At 37.6% G+C, this 21,215-nt stretch overlaps 1 protein-coding gene across 12 annotated transcripts in view; it reads left to right on the forward strand.

The window, feature by feature from the left end:
• The window catches only part of MEF2C (myocyte enhancer factor 2C), a 191,709-nt gene that overhangs the window by 23,437 nt on the left and 147,057 nt on the right, over positions 1 to 21,215 (forward strand). For 10 of the 12 annotated variants that reach the window (XM_007672694.2, XM_007655308.2, XM_007655253.2 and 7 more), the window contains exon 1: positions 2,234 to 2,604. The exons of the other annotated variants lie outside the window; for them this stretch is intronic. The gene's annotated coding sequence lies outside the window, so the exon portion shown is untranslated. Of the gene's footprint in view, positions 1 to 2,233; positions 2,605 to 21,215 lie in introns of those variants that run through there. 12 annotated transcript variants of the gene reach the window in all.

Genomic DNA, 21,215 nt, shown 5'->3' on the forward strand with positions numbered 1-21,215 from the left:
AACGTCTATATTAATCTGCAAAATTGCTGTTTTCAATATGTTCTTCACTGGGACGGTTTCCTTTATTTCTTGTAGTAAAAGAAAGACACTCAACGTGGCCCCACAGATAATCACAACGGTAATTTGTTAGAAACCTGAGGGCTGCAAAAGGACTGATTGGCATACAATACAGTACTGTGGAATTTCTTTCCCACGAAGTCCTGTAGACTGTTCCAGGATCCAATGCCCTGCAGATCAAGATGGGCATTGCATGATCAAGATGGGCATCACCATGCTGAAAGCCAGGAGTCTCATTGGACCACACCTCCCGGGTACAAGGCATCGGTGGCCTTGAGCCCTGCTTTTAAGTTTCGCTGGCAATACTTAAACTCATTGTGTGCGAGCAAGGCGCCTGGGTATTAGGATTCGATTCAGCTGAAATGAAGAATAGAGAAAACAGGAAAGAAAGCAACAGTCTAACTAGCCGATTTTTTTTTTCTTTCTGTCCTTAATCATCAACCGAGTTGTCCATGGAATGAGCCTGTCCTTGCTTCCAAAATATCCCAATACTTGATGCTTTTATAAAACTGGAATGCATTTTGTCAAATGCAATTCTGCACACACACCCGCACATCCACTTGACTATATATTGGTGCCCCAAACCTGTGGTTTCAGTTTTGATTCCATGTGATACATTCTGATTTTTAATTTAGCATGTGAGAAATATAGCATTTCAGAAAACAAACAATCCTGAAAAGATAGCTTTTGATAAAAGCCTTGGACTTTTACGTATCGGATCAAGGAGTTTGGGTTTTTTTTTAAAATTGAAGTTCTCTATCTGTCTTGTTTTGTTTCTCTGAAAAAAAAGGGGGGGGGGGCTCTATGCAATTTCTTAACTTAAGCATCACCCCTGTTCCTTATCTGTCCTTATTGTTGTTTCCTGTGTTGCTGAACCGGTCCAGGGTGAGTGAAGTCATCAGCAATTGGATACGGAAGCCTAATGAGTTTGGGAAGTTGGTTTGGTTTACAGGCTGCAGGCTCGGGAGAAAATCCAATAAGGTGAGGGAGAGAGAGTGGAAGAGATGCCCCGAGTCCTTCAAAGCAACCAAACATCCCCCAGAACCAAGTAAGGGAGAACATCCTCGCACAGCAGCCCAGATGCGTGTGGGCGATGGGTCCTGGGGAATGAATGGAAACGGTTGCAACCGTTCGTAGCGGTTCTGGGCGGCATGTGGGTATTTCTATGGCGACACGCACAGCAGAGGAAAGCAGAGGGTTAACGTATCTTCAAGCGGGAAAGGGGCCGAGCGCTAACGCTTTCTATCCCGATAATGTAGGTCAGTGCCGGTGTCGTGATTTTGGAGGGACCTTGAGCCGTCGTGCGCTAGGCGCGCTGTGCAAGCCTGCCTGCATGAGTGTGTGTGTAGACGTGTGTGTTTGTGCGCGCCCAAGGCGTCTGCGAAAAGTCTTTTATCTGCCAGGATCTGCAGCGCTCTCCAGCTACGGTACTTCGGGAGCAATACGGAGTCGCCCACCGTGTTGTCTTAATTTCGCGTAATAAAGAATTGTCATTAGGGTGGCGTATGGCGTGTGCCATTACCCCACCGTAAAACTAAAATTAGCAAAATGTCAGGCATGGAAAGATTGATTCACCCAAGATGCAATTATCATTTAAAAGTGCTTGATTGAGGTGCTGATGTGCAGTGATTTATTCTGCATACCATATACATAATTAAAGGAGTGGAGTGGAGTAATTTATCAATCTAGTTGAGACCGGAGGGGTGAGGAAGGAGCTGCTGTATGTTTGTTTTATTAAAAATGCTTCGGGATCTGGCCCCGCCCCCTTGAGCAAGAGTGAAACTGATTATTTCTCCAGCTCGGGAGGAGAGAGTCATTCGTTTGGGATTGGGGGAGAGAGGCAGAGGGAGAGAGAGGGAGGGAAGAAAGAGGGGACGGGGGAGAAGGAGAGAAGCGGGGGGCTGGAGGGTGGGAGAAACAAAACCACCACCACCACCACCAAAAAAAGACAGCCCATCAGGCGTGCAGCTTTGAATCCCTTGGCTGGCTGTCTTCCCCTCTCTTTTCCGCGATGATACGAGCCAGGCAGTGAGCTGTTCTCCATCCGTCTTCTGTCACTTCCTTCCCGGACGCCGTTTCCAGGACGAGCCCGGTGACTTTGAACCCGGCCAGGGGCGAACTCCGGGCACCTTTTTTTTTTTCTTTCTTTCTTTCTTTCTTTCCTTCCTCCTCCTCCTCCATCCCCTCCTCTTCCCTCTCCTTCCTCCTCCTCCTCCTCCTCCTCCTTCACGCTGCACTCACGCGTGCGCACACACACCGACCCACAACGACACACACCCCGGAGCGCGCACACAGCCCCCACCCACCCACACACACACACACACACACACAAGCACACACCCCAGACCTCGCCCGGCTGCTGCTATTGGATTGACTTTGAAGGTTGCCTGCCAGCGTGGGCTTCGTCCGCGGCGGCCGCACGTCGGATCAGGTGGAGAACCTTTGCAAGGCTGGAGGAAGAAGTCAGAAATTATTGCGCCTTTTTTTTGGCTTCTGCCGAGAAAGGAAAATAGCCCCGGGACTAGTCCCATCGGGGGTCTCTCTCATGTAAGTAGGACCTGACGTTTCGGGCGGATTCCGGGAGCCTTGGGTTTGCACCCTCGGAGGAGGGGGGAGCGTTTGGGGAAGGTTGGAGTCCCCATTTGGAGTGGCTTTTTTTTTCTTTGGGGGGGGGGAAGGTCCCCTCCCTCCCCCTTTAAAAGGTATTTCCGCGCCATTCCCCCAAAGTAACTTTTCAGTCAATCTCAGCAGCCCTGCAGGTCCTCAGCTTTTTAAAGTTCCCCGAAGTTAGCTCGTTTGGCATTAGCCTTTTGGAGATGAGGGAGGATGTTGGACTTGCAGGAGTCGTGATCTTTCTCCCCCAACGCCGTGGATCTTAGAGCCAAATGGAGCAGCGTTCTCCGAGGAAAGATGCTACTCCCACCGTGCTGTGTGGGGCGCGACCCTCCTCCTCCCAACTTCACCTGATCTGCCTGGAGGAGCTAGGGTTTCATTCTTGAGATTAGTTTGGGGAAGAGCCTGCCTGGCTGTCTTGTCTGCCTCATTGCCTGCCAGGGCGGCCCATCTAGTCCCCCAAGAGCTAGGAGGAGAAAGGACTTCTCAGTTGTCAGTGCCATAAGAAGTCCCCACCCCAGGCTCCTGGGGTCTACATCTTTCAGAATGCAAGTTGTGGGTTTAAGCATTCACGTTCTTGTGAAAGGTCAGGGCCAATATGTAACGGGAGGGGAGGGAACCCAAAACAAGCAAGGTTAAATCCTCTTCCATATGGCCTTTGGATGAAAGTTACTGAAAGTCTGTGATAAAGTTGACAGAGACCACAGCCCATTTCTCTGTGACCTAACTGAGGACCTGGGTGTTTTTCGAATAATTCACTGCAGAATTTTCCTGCAAAGCCGTGGAAGGAGTCACATTTCAGTATTAATACCCGTGTCACCTTCCAAAGGAAAATATGGCAACGAGGGGAGAGAGCTAAATGAAACTTTGATTGGAGTTATCTCGGACGGTTAGGGCTCAGCAGTTCCTTTTCCTTAGGAAAAACCTTTTCTCGTTAGGCCCTGGGGATGATAAGCTCATTAAAGATGTTCCTTTTCTATAAAATACTTTGAAACACAAATCCTGAGACAGTATAATTAAGGAAGATCGGGCGCTCTGCCAGTATTTTCCTGGTTCTCAAAGAGAAGAGCTTGACACAGTATGCACTTTGCTATGGCTAATTTGATTTTAAGTTTAATAGGAACTAACTTACAAAATACACTCTGATCGAATAGGTGTATGAAAGCACTTAAAAAGAGGCGGCTGTCTTCTTTCCTAGACCCATCTAAAAAGTGATTTGCCTTCTCCTTTCACTGGCACCTTGCGTAGCATTGTGGTTGCAAGGTAAAGATGTTTATGTGGAGTATAATAACTCTAATCCCTAGAGGCTTGGCTGGACATGGGAATATAACCACCTGTGAACCCATTTTAACCTCTGTATTCTGTACGGATTTTAGTTTGAAGTACGCAGTTAGTGACTTCCAAAATCTTGGTTTTCATTTGTACTCAGTATTAATTGTGTCATCATTTATGGATGGCTAAAGACATATGCCTGGCTCATAAACTGCATTTTTGTTGCTTTGGCACTTTTTAAATAAAGTCATTAATGTGCCATATTATTTCCCCCGTATTTATGCATGAAATTCTTAAATAAGTACAAAAGTACTCCTGAAGCTGTCGTCATGTCACCTTCTTTTAAAAATTCAAGAGACAAAATTAGATATGATAGCTAAAATGGATAGTGGAAAAAGAGGAAACCAACATTTTTAGGATATTCAGTTCTAAGTTCCCTGAAATAAAATTTTTAATGGTATTATCAAGGAGTTATCAAGACAGAATGACTCAAAAGGTTTACCAAAATATGTTTGGACTATACATTTTAGTTCAACATGTTTCATAAACTATGCAAAGAAATATATTTTTGTTACATTTCTAGTCTTGACAAACTTGACAGGATTCTGCAGTATTTTGCTATTGCGTTTTCCCACATTATTGCCATAATGTGCAAGAAGTTTTTAAAAGACAATATTTTACATTGAAAGTACTTAACAGTGTTAGTTTATATAAATACGTAATGTGTTGGCAGATAAAGGGATAGGTGTGACAGATCGTAATCCGTAACTTCGTCCACAAGCACTGGACAATCTCTCCTAAAGTGTTCCTTTTACTTCTTGAGGTATTCAAACATGCTGTTATTGGTGTTTTCAACATATTAAAACAAAAATCTGAGTGTTTATATAACTCCATTCATTGTTGATGCTGAGTAGAAGTTGCAAAATTATTTTACTAGTTGTGGGGTTTTTTTTGTTTTTATTTGTAACAGGTTAATTTTCCAAATGCTTTATAAATATACCAATAAAACAATTCTAGCTGGAGGAAAAATATAATTTTTGATTATACTAAACCAAAAATATTTGTGTTAAGACTCTAAAAGGATTGGCACACATTTAACTATCTTCAAATTTACACACGCGCGCAAATACACACACGCGCATATACACACACACATAAACAGTCCCGCACATACTATATCTTTCCATTCTCCAACAGTTTACCAAATTGCATATCTGTATGTAAAGCGTAGTACTCTTGTAATGCTTGTTTTAAAAATTGCACAAATAGAATCCTACAAAATTTTGTCATCTTTAGGAACTTTCTTTTTCTAGTATTTCAGCATAATTTGTGGTTAAACTTCCCCAATTATCTACATGAAATATATTGAGCTTATAAAAATCTCAGAATATAACAAAACTGGAAAATATAGCTATAGTGATATTTAGGATGCGTGACAGTTTGTACAGGTCTATTAAATTGGGACTAACATAGGCGAAGTGTAAATCAAAGGATCGTAGAAAAGTTTAACGTCTAATTTAAGGGTCATAAAACGGACTTTTAAGTCGTGATGACAAAAGTTTTGCCCCATATTTCAAAAGTGATGTCCACACAGCGGACATTAATGGTGGAAGGGAAAAATCAAAGCATTCAAAATAACATATACACACACACATACACACTCACTTGCACACACACACAGCCTAATTTTACAAGCACTGTAATTGCCTGGATACTCTAAAAGGATTTCAGATAATCTTCTGAGAGCTGGTGGTCAATATGGTGCATGTGGACAGGTGATTAAAAACTGATGTCTTCAGTACTGTACCTTAATCTCACTGTCACATTGACTGCAGGGCTGTTGAGTCAGAAAAGCTTGGCTGTTCTGAGATCTGTCATCTTTGGGAAATCAGATCAGCTTATAGAGGCGATTCACAAAACCAACAGTGACAATAAAGTCTTATGTACCTTATAAAAGGAGGATTAGGCAGTTCACATGTCATTTTGATAGGTCAGAGATAAAAGCTGACTGCTGCTGAAAGACAAGGCGCGTTCCCATTTCAATTGATTTAACTAAGACTAACCCTGTGTAAGATAGTTCAGAAAATGGAAAATGCAGTTTTTAAATGATGATTTCCAGTAAAGACTAAGGACCCCGAGATGTGTGCTGTAATGGGCTTAAGTAAAATAATAGGCTGTAGTACAGCCTAATGAACAGTTATGCCTTCTTGTCATACGATATTTTAATTTTTTTTTAAAAAAAGTGCCAATGCTCTAAATTTGTCCTAATGGAAATGTTCGCGTAGCACCTTCATGGCATAACATGCTTAGTTCTCTAACTGAACAGAAAAAAGAGCAGTAGTGAACGTTCATTATATTCTCTTACTACTGAAAATATTCGCCTTAAAAAAATTATTTAGCTGTATTCAGGCCACATAGTGCACTTGAAAGTTATTTGACAAATGCATATATATTTGACAAGTGTTAAAATATAATCACACTTTGCAGTAGACTATAAAGTTTTGACAGTTGGAGTGGTGAATAAAATTATGGTTTAGATTATAACATTTTAAAATGCCCAAGCCCTTAGACGTCCAATTCTGCAGTAATTTCTTCTTTCTAAATTGAACTCCTTTTTTACCCAACTGATGCCTCCTAGTGTTTCACACAATAAAACACTAATGAGTCACCCATAAATGTAAACATTGCACTTTCATTGCCTGTATCTTATGTGATACATAAAATTAATATTTATGCATTTAATTTTGTGAGCATTGTTACAATCAGATAGGAAGTTTCAATAAATGAGATGTTTCACCTACCTGGGTTATTGTGTCACATTTACAGATTTTCTGTGTTCATATCATTACTCTCACTAAGGTTTAGTGACTTTTATGACCCTCATGCTCTAAATTGCATTTTTTAACCCTTTTTATCTCAAATTTTTAAAATGGGTGGAAAAATAGAGCTTCCATTTTGTAGGCCAGGAAAATGAGGTAGAGTTCAAAGTATCCAGACTTGTCTCATTGCTGAATTACAAATGGACATTCTGTAGTGGCAACACAAACCATATCATTTTGAACACTAACATATGAAACAGATATTAAATCCTGACATGTAACCTGCATCTTTGAAATCTTTGCAGTTGGAAGACTTCATTTCTCTGCTAAGGTGGAAAAAGATGAGTTTAGAGGAGAGGGCAAAGATAGAAATACCCCTTTTTTGATTTCCACAAATAGGGATTATCTCATTTTATTAATGGGCCACAGAGACAGCCTACAAGACTATGTCACTTGTAATTCAAAGAGTGTGGATTGTAGGACTTGATTTATGGCTCAAGAAAGCTGCCCTGTTAATTTATTGGACTATATCTTTTTCTGAAAGTTTTTTGGGATAATCTGTAAAATGAGAAAATAGAATTGTCGTAATTATGTGGTATACAGAAATGAAAAGCTGTATAGATACAGTGTTTGCAGATGTTGAAGGTGTTTTCCAGGTGTAACCTAGAAGAGTTCCACTTGCACATATATTAAATTCATATAATCAGGTAAAGAACCTTAACAATTTTAATGGCTACTTCATCTTCAATGATCCATGGTGTGTTTAGATATAACTATCTTGGATTGTGTGCAGTCCTACTGAGATTAATGGGAGTTCTTAAGCCTAAATGCACATTATAGGAAGTCCCTATTTTCTCATGCCTATGAGCATGTCATATTTTTGCCCTATTTAATTCAGAATGCAGTAACAAGAGGCCCATATTATAGATACTGTATTGTAAATTGGTCGGTATTTGGGGCCAATTAAATATGTGTGTTTGCAAGACATATTTTGAAGACTACAAGGGAGCCCACGTAAAGGCTGTTCCTTTTGTCCAAAGGAGCAAACATATAGGAAGGAGCTGATCTTTGCCCAAAAAAAAAAAAAAGCACATTTTGGAAAAATAAGATAACATTTTTAGGATTAGGTTCATACTAATAAGTAGTAGATTGTTATTGTGAGTAGTCCTGTATAAAAAATGAATGGAACAAATACAGGAAAATGAACACTAAAGATGAAAATACAATTTTGGAAAATATCCTGAATAGTCTACCTATAAATTATACCATCTGATTTTATTAAAATTTATATAACACTGAGTAATTACAATATGGTCTGGGGATACCTTTTTTTGTGCCTCCTATACTCATCTGAGGAGCCTGGAAGAATTGTTCCATTTTACAGTTCGTAAAATCGAGACCAAAACTGTACAGTGGGCAAAGAAAGTAGGAACCTCTCCATCCTATGTTTAGTACAGTGTAACCTGCTTCCACCCACCGTTAGTTGCTATACATTGATTTGTACAAAACTCAAATATTCAAAGATGAATTCTACAGTGGAAAGGAAGTGGACATGATGATATAACAGATCTTTGCAATCTTTAATATCTTTGACTCTTAAGGTAATGTAAACTTAAATTTGGAAATTCCTTCTATTTCTGAAACACCTCCAACTCCAATTTACAATTTGTATTATCACTTCATATTTCAGTCACATTTTCATTTATCTTTAAAAAGACTTTTTGTATCTTGCCATGCCATTATGCAGGATGAGTTCCTGTATTTTTCTTTTCAGTCTGAACCTGTTTCAAAGTTCACACAAAAGGGTCTTTGTGTCATCTTAAGAGAATTTTGTGATATTAAAAAAAACAAAAACAAAGTAAACCTGTTACAGGCAGATTTCCACACGAATCATTACTTTTTAATAATGCAGAAAGGCAAACATTATAGAGACTTTATTAATTCTTAATGCTAGACATTTGGAAAGAATGTAATAATGTTTAGCTTTTCCTACAGTAATCAGTTAAGATTCATGTGGAATGGCGGCACAACTCATCTAACAGTGATTTAAATTAAAAAAAAAAAACAACACACCTAAACTTGTTTTTGTAGACATGAGGAACTGGTCTTCGAAGCATTCCCTGGTGAGATCCCTCTTTCCCCAAACTGCATCCAGAGAGAGAGTGGCCTGGTTTTCCTCCTCTTGTCTTATTTTTATTTATCAGATGCAGATGAAGAATCCATTTCAGTTTTATGAAGAGAAAATGGGTCTGCAGCATAGTAGATAGAAAGTATAGGTGTTGTTCCATGACAGTGGAGAATACTCAATGTGCAATTAGTCCAGAATGGTAGGTAGACAGACACTCTTTCCTTTCAGCAACAAAAAAGCAGGCAGCTTAATCAAAGATGTATATACATGCATATTATAAGGGTGATAGAACTATTAATGGTAATGAGTCCCTCAGACAAGGAGTTATCTAAGTGGAAGCAGAACAAGCTGTGATTTTGTTCATTTCTGTAAAAGTAAGTATTTCAGAAAGAACTACAACATTGACCTAGTGGAGTAGTTGCTACTTTGGCTTAACATAACACTGGGCTTGGAATTTAGTTAAATGTAATGTTTATTAATTAAAAGTGATTAACTGGAACATTTTCTTATAGAAATCATGTCAAACAAGTAAGCCTTTGTGTTATTTTATAGCATTTTGCAGTCAGAGATGTATTTTTTTATGAATACATTTTGTGAATATGCATGTGAATATATCATGTTTCTATATTTTGAGGTAATTTTTATATTTTTAAAAATTTAAACAGAACATATGTGAAAGAGCAGATGTTTTAGGTTATACCCTTCATGAAGGTGGCCCTGTAAGTGTAACATTTAACTTAAACAGCTTTATTGCAAAGTAGTTTGGGGATAGTTTTTTATTTAAAATGCAGTTACTCTAGTTTCATCTTTTTTATAAAAATAGAAATTATGCATAGTATTAAGAAAGAAAAAATAATTTAAATCTTAACACTGGTTTCTGAGATGTGCGTGTGTGTGTGTGTGTGTGTGTGTGTGTGTGTGTATTCTCTGCATGTGAAGGGTAGGTCAGTGGCAGTAGTGTGCAAAAAGAAGTCTTCCTGGCTACCGACCAGATACAAGTCCGTATTGTGCCACATCATAAACTTCACTCCTCAGAAGATAGAGTGATTTCAACCTCGGTTCTAGCCTTTTTCTACTGCCTGGTTGCCCAGTCTAGACCCATAGTTTGTGACTATATGGGTCCTGAGTTTGGGGACAAGAAGAGGAGCAGTTTTCCTTGATCAAGGTTCTTAATTTGATATTTCAGCCAATTCCAAAAGCTTTAAGCAGGGCATATAGCGAGGAGTGGATTCTTTGAGCTTTCTGCTCATTCCTGTATAGCTTACATATTTTTATGTAGTAGGTGTGATAGTGAACAAACCAATCTCACATGTCTAAATATATGAAGGGTCATATCTTTTTATGAACTTCACTTAATTAAGGGTGTTCACTCTACCACAAAAATAGGTCATACTTTGGGTAGAAAATTGCCGTTACTGTGCATCCCAAATAGACTTCACTGCACTGATCTGTGAAAATAACGAGTCCATAGGACATTTTGCAATACTTTACTGAAAGAAATCTATTCATAGTAAGTTTTGAAAATAATTTGAGATTAAACACATAAAGCAAACAAGTGGAAAGTGTGGACTTTTTTTAATGGTATATGCTAAGTGCTTACTATGTGCCAGGCACTGTGCTAAGTGCTGCGATAGATACTAGGTAATCAGGTTAGACACAGTCCCTGTTCCAAATGGGGCTCACAGCCTTAATCCCTATTTTGCAGTTGAGGGAACTGAGGCACAGAGAATTTAAGTGACTTACCCGTGGTCGCTCAGAAGACCATTGGCAGAGTCAGAATTAAAACCCAGGTCCTTCAGATTTCCCAGACCCGTACCTTATCCACTGAACCACACTACTAATCAACTTCGGTTGCTTAGTTTTGCTTCCGCCCCAAGTATAGTAGATCCTGTAATCCATACGAATTCACTAATTGGTGTGTGCAGAGTAGCAGATTTTTTCGAGAGTGAATCTCTGAGAATTTGGTGTCCTAAAACTGTAGACAAAAATTTGATAAATTTGATCTTTAACCATCTGCTACATTTGATTGTGTTGACAAGAATTAAAAAAAAACTTGTGTTCCAAAATTGATGTTCCTGAAGACTCTGTTTGCCCCTAAAATCTGCAATAGATTGATATGAGGGTGTCTCCAGATTGCAGATTGTACAGATTTGTAAAATTACCATTTAGCAAAACCATTAGAAATATTAGGGGAAAGTGCTGTTATATATCAGGTCTTTTCCTAGATGTACCTTCAAATTAAGTTACTGCTTAAAGATAATTCAGAAATAGCCTAGTTTGTTAACAAATAGAAATGATTAGCAACTAAACCATCTACCAGGTCATAGAAGATTTAAAATTTAGCTATGTATTCCTGTATGATTTTCTCATAAAGCATAATTAAAATTTCATTTACCTGCAAAATTACGGACATGTGACGGAGCGTTTCCCTCACGTTCATTTGTCAGTCTTTTTATCTTGCTGGGAATTCGCACTTTTTTTGGAATGGTTGCAAGTTGAAGTTTCTGTTGTTTAGTCTTTTCTGAAAAAGATTAACGAGGTCAGAAGAATATAGACAACGTCCCAACCCTGGTGAGCATATCTAATTTTTTTTTTGCAAGCTAGAAAAAATGGTGAATTCATTTTGCTTAGATGTTGGCTAATGAAGCATATTTGGAACCAAATGTCTTTCAAAAAATATTTATATAGAACACTTGTTTATAATTTTTTTCCTCAAAGAATTGGATTATCATGTGGGAAACATCCAAATGATATACTATCACTCTAAAATGGGGATTCAATATATTTTTTCCCTTCTATTTGAACTGTGAGCCCCATGTGAGATAGGGTCTGTGTCCGACCAGATTATCCCCAGTGCTAAGCCAGTTAGCACTGGGTTAAGCAGCTAACCCAGTGCTTAGTATAGTGCTCAGCGCATAGTAAGCACTTAACAAATACCACTGGTATTATTATTATTATTATCATTATTCATTTTCATAAAGAATATTTCACTGAGCGGAAGTGTACTTGGAGTTTAAAATTTAGTAAGTTTCAAAACACACTCAGTTCTGTAAATGTAGGGGTTATATGTTCTCGACGAGCTCCATGTTAAAGAAAGCTCAATCAGTCAGTAGTATTTATTGAATGATTACTATGTGAAGAACACTGTATTAAGCGCTTGGGAGAGAACAGAATATAACAGAATTAGCAGACGCGTTCCCTGCCCATAATGGGCTTACAGTCTCACAATATAGAAGGCCAATCTTGACCGACACCACACACGTGTATGACCGTTTCTTCTGACATCAAAGTGTGGTCTATTCAGATAAATGAACATCCATATCATGGATGAACTGAGCATACAACGTTAATATTTAACCATTCACAGACTACCCTATACCTATATAAACCTAATTTCCACTAACTATGCAAAAAGTGCCTTTTGGTAAATTCTTTAAAGAAATCTTCCCTGAGCAATAGTGTTTTTAAAACAAATGAAAAAGAAGTTGGTCACTAGGAATTCGTGAATAACCTTTAAAAACCTAATTTCCATCTTTTTTGGAGACAGCTTTTGAATTGCTGGGTGGTCCAAAGGAAACGTCTTGTGGCCTAGCAAGCTGCCTTCTCAGCCAGTTTTCGAGAACCGTTAATATTAATGTGCTGAATATATAGGTATAAATCCAAACCCAACTTCCTGTCTGGATTATTATGCTTAACTAAATGAAGAAGAATAACAAATCTGGTTTTAAAAATTGTGCAGTGATTTGTTCTTAACCATTATTTATCTAAGATCTACTTTAAAGCCATTGAAAGTTGAAGAGAAATAGTTGAACTCTGGATCTAGTCTTTTTTAAGTGGCATTTTTAACCACTACAAAGGCAACGATAAAATTCAGGCAAAGACAGTCAGGATGTGCTTGGCTGAGATTTGCTTGCCCTTGAGGTGGAAGTTAGATATCATCCAGTCTGGGCTTCAGGAGGTGCTTATCAAACATTTTCAAACTCTTACACTTCCCTTCCTCTCAGAACTCTGTGATAATTCTTGAAAGAAATCATCTTAGAACAAGAATGAGGTAAAAATAAAATTATTAATAATAATGGTATTGTTTACTCTTTACCTTGCTCTAGGATAAATGCAGATAGTCACAATCCCACACAAGGCTCACAGTCTTAGAGGGAGGGAGATCATATATCTTCTCCCCATCTACAGGTGAGGGATCTTCACTTGTCTGCTCTGTGACTTTGGGCAAGTCACTTAACTTCTCTGTGCCTCAGTTACCTCATCTGTAAAATGGGGATTTGGTGAGCCCCACGTGGGACAACCTGATTACCTTGTATCTACTCCAGTGCTTAGAACAGTGCTTGGCACATAGTAAGTGCTTAACAGATGCTGCTGTTATTATTATTTTCTGAGACCCAAAGAGGTTATGTGAAGTACCCAAGGTTGGACAGAGGTAGAACTGGGACTAGAACCTCTCTTCCTGATTCCTGGTTCTGTGCTCTACACACTACCCCCCAGACTGTAAGCCTGATATGGGCAGGTATTTTCTCTCTTTATTGGTGAATTATACTTTCCAAGCACGTAGTACAGTGCTCTGCACACAGTAAGCCCTCAGTAAGTACGACTGAATGAATGCTCTTTCAAATTGCCTCTCTCATGTCTTTTAATACCTTTAAGTAGCTGGTTGCCATCTATTTTGCAATCAGCTGATTGAATTGTTGGGTGGTCCAGAGGAAATGTCCTTTGGTACCATATCCATGTCCCCACAAAAATAACCCCCCCCCCAAAAAAATTGTGGTTTTTCAGAAGATCTTAAAACCTGAGTCAGTTTTAAGATCTGATCAGCCCCAAAATGTTGAGGTATGTCCCAGTTATAAAACCATTTTTTTAGTCAGTGGATCTGTTGAGCACTTACTGTGTGCAGAGCACTATACTAAGAGCTTGGGAGAGTTGTCCATCAAATGCCATCAACAGGGTGCAGGAGTTCATATGTGTTTTTGTAAACCTTTTGGGAGTATCTTCCACAATTCGAAGCCCCAAAACAAGTGTTTTCCAGCCACCTCTGCTGTAGCACAGGTTAGGAATTCCAACCAACTGTATAATGCAGACTGTCAGTTCAAAAATTTCATTTAAAACTATTATCAGCCCTCTTTTATTCTTTTTTTTTTGTGTGTTTCTGCTAGCCCTTGCCTTTTCCCTCCAAGAGAGTACACTATACCATAGAATTATAGGAGTTCTCAATTCTACTTGGACTGCTAAATTATGATGTGACATTGCAAAAAGTGTAATGTGTCACCAAGTCCTCGTTTTCCTGATCTTAATAGATGTGCGCAATTCAAAAGACAATGCAGTCAGCAGTCTAAATCTTTCCTCAGGAGCTTCAATTATGGCTAGCCAAAGGAAAGCCTCTTTGTAGGTGAAACCAGTCAGTCCTGCAATAACTCCTTCTTAGCTTAAAGTCCGTGAATGGTTTACGCCAATGGCATATAATAATTCTTTAGCTGAGAAATTTGATAAAATAACTCTAGTATTTGTCAAAGTGAAACATTGAACCAAACACTGGGGTAGCTACTAGATAATCAGGTTAGATGCAGTCCCTGTCCCTCCTGGTTGGGAATGTCTTTTCACCACATTGAAGAAAGGGTGCTTTTGGTTTTTCAGTTCATTATTAGAGGAGGGGAAGGTCCGTGTAAAGGAATGGACAGAGGGAGAGAACATAGTTACATATGTTGGAAGTCCAGCAGAAATTAAGCAGGAAAACTGTGCTGTTTATGTTTCCCCTAAATTTCATGTTTCCTAATTGAAATGAGACTCCTTGGTAGCTGAATCAGTGTGCCACAGGTGGTTTATTGTTGGTGTTAATCTATCCATGACATCTTAGATAAGGTATTAATATTCTGTTCAAAAAAGTTCTCAAAATCTTTAGGGGATGTGGACTTTTCCCTGACCTTATTTACTTCCAGAGTAAATCTGACATTTTATTGCCGTCCCTTTCTGTCCTAGACGAGCCATTAGGAAAGGAAGTTCTTTTCGCTGTTACCCCTAAGAAAGGCTCAGCGATACCCTAAAGCCAGAGAAGGAGAATTCTTAATGTGCTTCCAAAATGGACTTCTCTAAGGTCAGCATCTATTTTGGAGGCTACTTTGGGTCAGTGACTAATATCACCTAGTCTGTGTTTTTCTTTCCCTAAGTATCTACTAGGTCCTTGTGGCATCTTTGTGAGATGAAGCAAATCCCCTCATCTTTTGTGGTTGGAGAAATTGAATGGTGTAGCATTCAATAAAGTCTTCTTCCCAGCACTGTAGAGCATCCACACAGATTTGGGTTGCCTCCTTGAAGATTGTATTGTATTAATATTGGGAAGAAAAATCTGTCTTTAGACCAAAAGATATCTGAGAACCCTCAAATTGGATCATCTGGATTCTAGTTAAACTGTTTAGTTAAATATTTCCTCCAGGCATTAGTTGGTTCAGAAAAATTTTAAGGCTTCAGCAGTTTCGAAAACACTCGTCTCAAGAACTCTGGTGTCTTTTAAGCATTAATATAGTTTATTGTATGGTTTTTAAATTACGTATTCCTTTGTGGTAATGTGTCTCATGAGTTTCATTAACTTTTTGATTGGATACCATTTATAAATGTATTAGCGTATTAGTCACAAGATAGGCCATGAATTAGCACTTTTCGGTGTAAGAACTGTAAATTCTAATCCCGGCCCTGCAGTTCTTTTGCATTTGGTTTCGACTTGTTGTTTAATAGGATTTTATAAAAACATTTTGGATGGTAAGAATGAGGTGATATGGCACAAAATTCAGAGTGATACATAAGGTCTTACATGAGGTGATTTATAATAGAGAAAGATGGCACAACATTAAAAAGGACCGGGAAATAAGACCATTTCTAGATTCAGGGAGTATTTTGTAGCCATGTCTTTTATCAATTTGTGTGACAACTTCTTTTCCCTGAAAACTTTTAGTCTCTATTCACTTTTGCAGTGTCGCAGAAATAAATACAATTTCCAGGTGGGTGTAGATATAAGCCCACCATAGTTTTTTTAAAATCCTGTAAGGTCCTTTAAAGCTTCTGTATTCTTTCTGTGTACACTTTGTATTTAGCCTCATTTTGTTCAGCCTATTTATGGTTTGTTGAAGAGAATTGAGCAAAAGAACCCCTTAGAAAGTGGACCAAGCTCTAGTTAAATAATATGACTCTACCAGTTTTTAACATTAAAAAAATTCCAGAAAAAACTGAGCCCTCTATAGCACATGGTCTTTGAGAATTATTACCATCTGCACCCCATCCCCCTCTTAGTAGCCTTTTTCCAAGGTTATGATTAGTGGAAAATGGCTGTTAATCACCAGGATTTTTTTCTTTTTGACTGCAGCTGCTTCAGACAGACAACTAATGTATTAAACAACTTTGTCTTCAGTTTTACATTTGCATTGTATACTGTATAGAATAGATTTTCATTGTAATCATAGCATCCAAAAGAACTTCTAGCTGTAATTTATTCAAATGCATTTGTTTTATATTGAGTGTTCTCAGATATTATTTTGCCAACTGTTAAAACAATACTGTAGTTGATCAGCACATAATAAAATATTGTTGTGATTAGTTTCCCTAAGTGTCACTTTGACATATGCAGAATATTTCATTTACTGTGGCCCCCATTTTTTTTAAAATACCACATACTGCACCTCCAACACTTGAGAGAAAGACTTGTGAAAAAGTTGACATAAACTTATGAATACTGCTGGAATTTGCACGTTCATCCATTCAGACTATCACCATAAAATATGACTGTGTTAGCTATTTAGAATTAGTTTGGTTATCGGGTGGTTGGCTTAGGTTTTTGCATCTGTTTTTACATCAGAACAGAAAGTTGTCAATTGAGTGATTAAGAACAAAACCTTGCTATTTTCTACATGGAATAATTTGGAAAAACTTGTCTGAATCAAATTGGGCCATTTTTTAAAGCTTTAAGAGGATAAAATAATTCTAATTATAAGGGACTTTTTCAAACATACTCGTATATGTAAAACAGACAGACTACAAGAGGTGCTTGGATGATTTTTGTCTTGGAAAGAATGTTTCAATTAAAGTTGAGAACTTTCTTCTTTTTTTTCTACATTTTTTATTTGTTTGCCAAGGTATCCATGTGCGTTTTTTCCACTGTCATCTGGCTCATTCCCAGCAGATGCACACAATCTGTTCTGCTGTCACTAACAGGGTTCAGTTTATGAAAAGAATGTGTCAGAACATGCCACTGTAGTCACTTCTACAGGCTTTTTTTAAAAAGAGTAACTGAGAATATATGCATTGCCCTAGTTTTATTGTACTCAAGTGCTCAGCCCTAAAAAGATTTCTAAGAAACTTTTCTAACAATCATAGATGAAAATCTATGTTCAACACATGCTTAGGGGTTTATATATTGATTTTCCTAATTTCAATTTAGGAATTGGGGAAGTTTTTTTTTTAAAGGCATAAATTGTGCATTGTAAATTTAAAGGTTAGTTTATTCAATATATTAAATTTCCATTAGGCATATATAATTTTGACCGATTTAGTTTTTGAAAATATTGAATGAATTGCATATCAGAAAGCAAAAAAAATTCATCGGTTTACTAAACCTGTGGCGTTGTTTGAAAAAGTGATTGTTGGCCCAGATAAAGTAGCTAGCATTAATATATATATAAATCTTTTTATTTAATGATTACTGTCTGATGATGGGTAATTTGGATTTTTAAAATCTGTCACAATTAAATTTACCCACAAAGAAGTGAACCTAAAGACTTTACATGTTATCTAAAAGTAGATAACCTGAATTCATCTCAAAGTAAGAAAACTCTTTTACACTACTTGGTTGAGATTCTTTTAAAATAACTATATGTCTATTAAACACACCTATTATAAAAGTAATGCTTCCTCAATTAGGTATTATTCATAAATTACTGGACTCTCCAAGAAATGATAGGATGAAGTGTAAGGGCCATGGACCTAGTCTTTGCAAAACAAACATACCAAAAAGCACTTCAGAATTTCAATGCGTTCTTCACAGAAGGTAATTTCTCTGGGCATATTTGAAAACTAAAACATTACTTCTGCAATAATGAAATTCCTCCATTCTCCAAATCAGAGACTGTTTTAATGAGGTTAGTGTTTTAACCATTTGCATGTGAGCGTTATATATATTGAATACATAAATATACATGAATGAATAACTGAATTGAGAATTTAGATATCTATTTTAAATATTTCACATAGCTTTCTATTGGCATATTGTTAAAATTCAAGTGATAGAAAATTGTCCCGTGTTGCAAATATCAATTTCAAAAGCAAGCATTGATTAAAAAAAGGCTTAGCTGTTGGTACCTCCTAAGAATTGATATACTTATTCAGTGGGTTAATCCTGATAACATATCACATAAAATCAGTACATATTCTTGAGCAAAATAAATGCATTAACTATGTGATGTTGTTCAAGGCCCTACATATGTGAGAGGAATGGTTACTGTCTGGGTTCGTTGACCAGTTGAAAATAGTGTCTGCGTCCATTTTCACAGTACATTTTTAAAAATCATTTCCTATCCCAAGTCTGTATTGCTTTTTAAATTATCCTAATTCTTCCAGAAAGAAGAGATACCATTATTTAGAAATGTATTTTCACTGTAGACATGCATGTGGGATTCACTTTAATTTTTTTCTGCAGTAGTTGATGTGGATATGCCGATTAAATTTAATATGACCAAGAAAAACCAGTCCTAGTGTTCAACTTTTCTACCTTTTCTCTCAGCTTCCAGTTTCATGCTTTTAGGCAATAGACTTTTAAACTCCTTATTGTCAAAAGTATATTTCTCTCAATAGCAAAAGAGGTAATTGCGTAAAAAAAAGTACAAGTACTACCAAAATTATTACAAAGAACTGAACACAAATTATCTCACCACTAGATAACTAATCTGAAGTCATTCTACGTCTTTAGAGGGAAAGGTGTGCAATAGTAGATAGACTAGTAGGCTAGCAGTCCACATCAGCATAAATCAGGGTATGCTGGAAATTAGCCTGAATCTGACAAATTGCCCTGCCAGGGTTATTTAAAGCCATTTTGAAGCAGATTTATAATCAGTCAACAGTATTTATTGAACACTTATTGTGTACAGAACACTGTATTAAATGCTTGGGAAACTATGGTATAATTAATGGCCATGATCCTGGTGGCTTAATGAATGTACACTATGTGGAAAACAGTACTGTTCTTAATTATTTGCACTGCCAGGCCACGTTGAATTAAAAACACAATTTTCACTCCCCCTTAACAAATAAATAGCCCCTATAAATTATTTTTAAAATAAGAAGTTTGCCTTGAAAGCCTTTTGATAAACCAGCATCAAAATATATTTGTTCGTAGATGACTCGTTGGTGATTATGCCTCTGAAAATTAAAGGAAAAGCGGCTCTGAAAACTGCAATACTTTGGCGTCCAAAGGGCTCGAACAGTGTGGGCATTTTCTCTTAAAAATACTTTCCAGTACCTTGCCAGTAGCCTCAATTTCCGATGTGGAGAGACCACCCTCCTTAGTGGCTAGAAGGTAATTCTTTCTCTGGGTTAGCTTAGTCATGGATCTTTCTTGAGCAGAGACAGTTTATTTTTGTGAAGCTGTCCCAAATTATGTATTATTCATGGACTATGGGACCCATCAAAGAAGCTTATTGCACATGTAATGATAGGTTGAAGTGTAAGGACTAGTACACTTCTCCACTAGGGCTGCTTTTGGAATTTTAAAGAAACTTGCAGGGTTTTTTTTTTCCCTTAAAAACACCAACATATGTTAGTTGCCTCGTTTTCATCAAAGACCTTTGAAGAACAGAGCTACATGCTTGGTTGGTGGTTTAGAGGTAGGGTTGGTTGTCTGTGCATTTAACTCTAGGTTTTAGATATGAGTATAAGCTTTGTGCTTTTTCTCTCACCAGAATCACCCAGATCATTTAATATTCTGAGTATTTTTATTAATACCAGTATAAGAAAGTGAAATAGCTTCAGCAAATATATGTAAAGACATATATACCTATTGATGTAAATATATATCCATGTATGTATATGATAATGTTGATGAATGTCTTGCTGTTAAGCAAATATTTCAAAAGCAGTTAGCAACCACAAGGCATTCTGCAAAATTTATTTGGGTCTTTTAAAATGTATTCTTAAACGAAAACTCCCGTAAAAATGATTATTATTTTGACATATTTATCCACTATTCCCTTGAGGAAAAAAAGTATGACTTGTATTTGGAGTATTTTTGTTCTGTATTGTGCTTATGAACCCATCCTGAAGGTCAGAAATTACCAAACCTCTTGAACAGTTCAGTTTTGAGTTTTCAATTCCTATTACTTGGACTTTGAAAGTCACGGTGCTCCTTTTATCTGTTTTAATTCCTAGCTTCAGTAGCTAAGGAACATAAGAGGATAACACAAACAGGTCTTACACCTGTAATGCTATATCAGTCAAGACAAAGCTATAGTAGGTGTTGGGTGTGTAGATTGTTTTTATGTAAAATCTGTATTTTTTTTTTCACTTTGTCGGCTTACTTAGAAAAGACATTTAGAAATTTGATTTGTGTGTGTAATGTGTGCTACTAATAGGATTTTTGGGTGGTTTTGCCTGCCATTTTCCACAGAAAAGTTGGCTATCTTACCTGTAATTTGCTAGGAGAAGAGCTACAGAGGGCTGGCAAGGGGAGGTTTTGTAAATTTCCTTGATCACCATAAGAAACCCATTTGGAGCACACCCCCACCAGAGGTGAGGTGATCGAGTGCTTGCCGAATTGTACTTCCCAAGTGCTTAGTACAGTACTCTGTATACGGAAAGCGCTCAATAATTGCGATGGAATGAATAAATGGATGTTTTGGGCAGACACATTACAGCTCCAACTCCTACCTGTCCCACCCTCTACAGTTGCTGAGATACCAAATTTCACACTTTACTGAAGGTTTTATCAATTACAATTAACTTTTTTTAAAATCAAAAGTCACCAAATTGAATGTATTTGAATCTCACTTCAATTAGGTCATTATCAACATGAAAAAATTAAGTGCCTATTATTGCATTCCATTCACGTGATAGTCATCATTTCAGGTTAGCGTGACCTAGTAGATAGAACATTAGACAAGAAAATCAGGAAAGTTAGATTCTCGGTCCAGCTATGCTTTTTGACTGCTGTGTGACTTTTTGCAAGTCACATAATTGCTCTGTACTGCAGTTTCTTATCAATGGGGATAAAACATTGTTCTCCCTTTCTCTCGACTCTGAGTGCCACCTGTGATAGGGATTAGGTCAAGTCTTCCCTTGTTCAGACC

This window comes from Ornithorhynchus anatinus, chromosome 1 (assembly GCF_004115215.2).
Source record: "Ornithorhynchus anatinus isolate Pmale09 chromosome 1, mOrnAna1.pri.v4, whole genome shotgun sequence".
NCBI classification, from domain to species: domain Eukaryota; kingdom Metazoa; phylum Chordata; class Mammalia; order Monotremata; family Ornithorhynchidae; genus Ornithorhynchus; species Ornithorhynchus anatinus.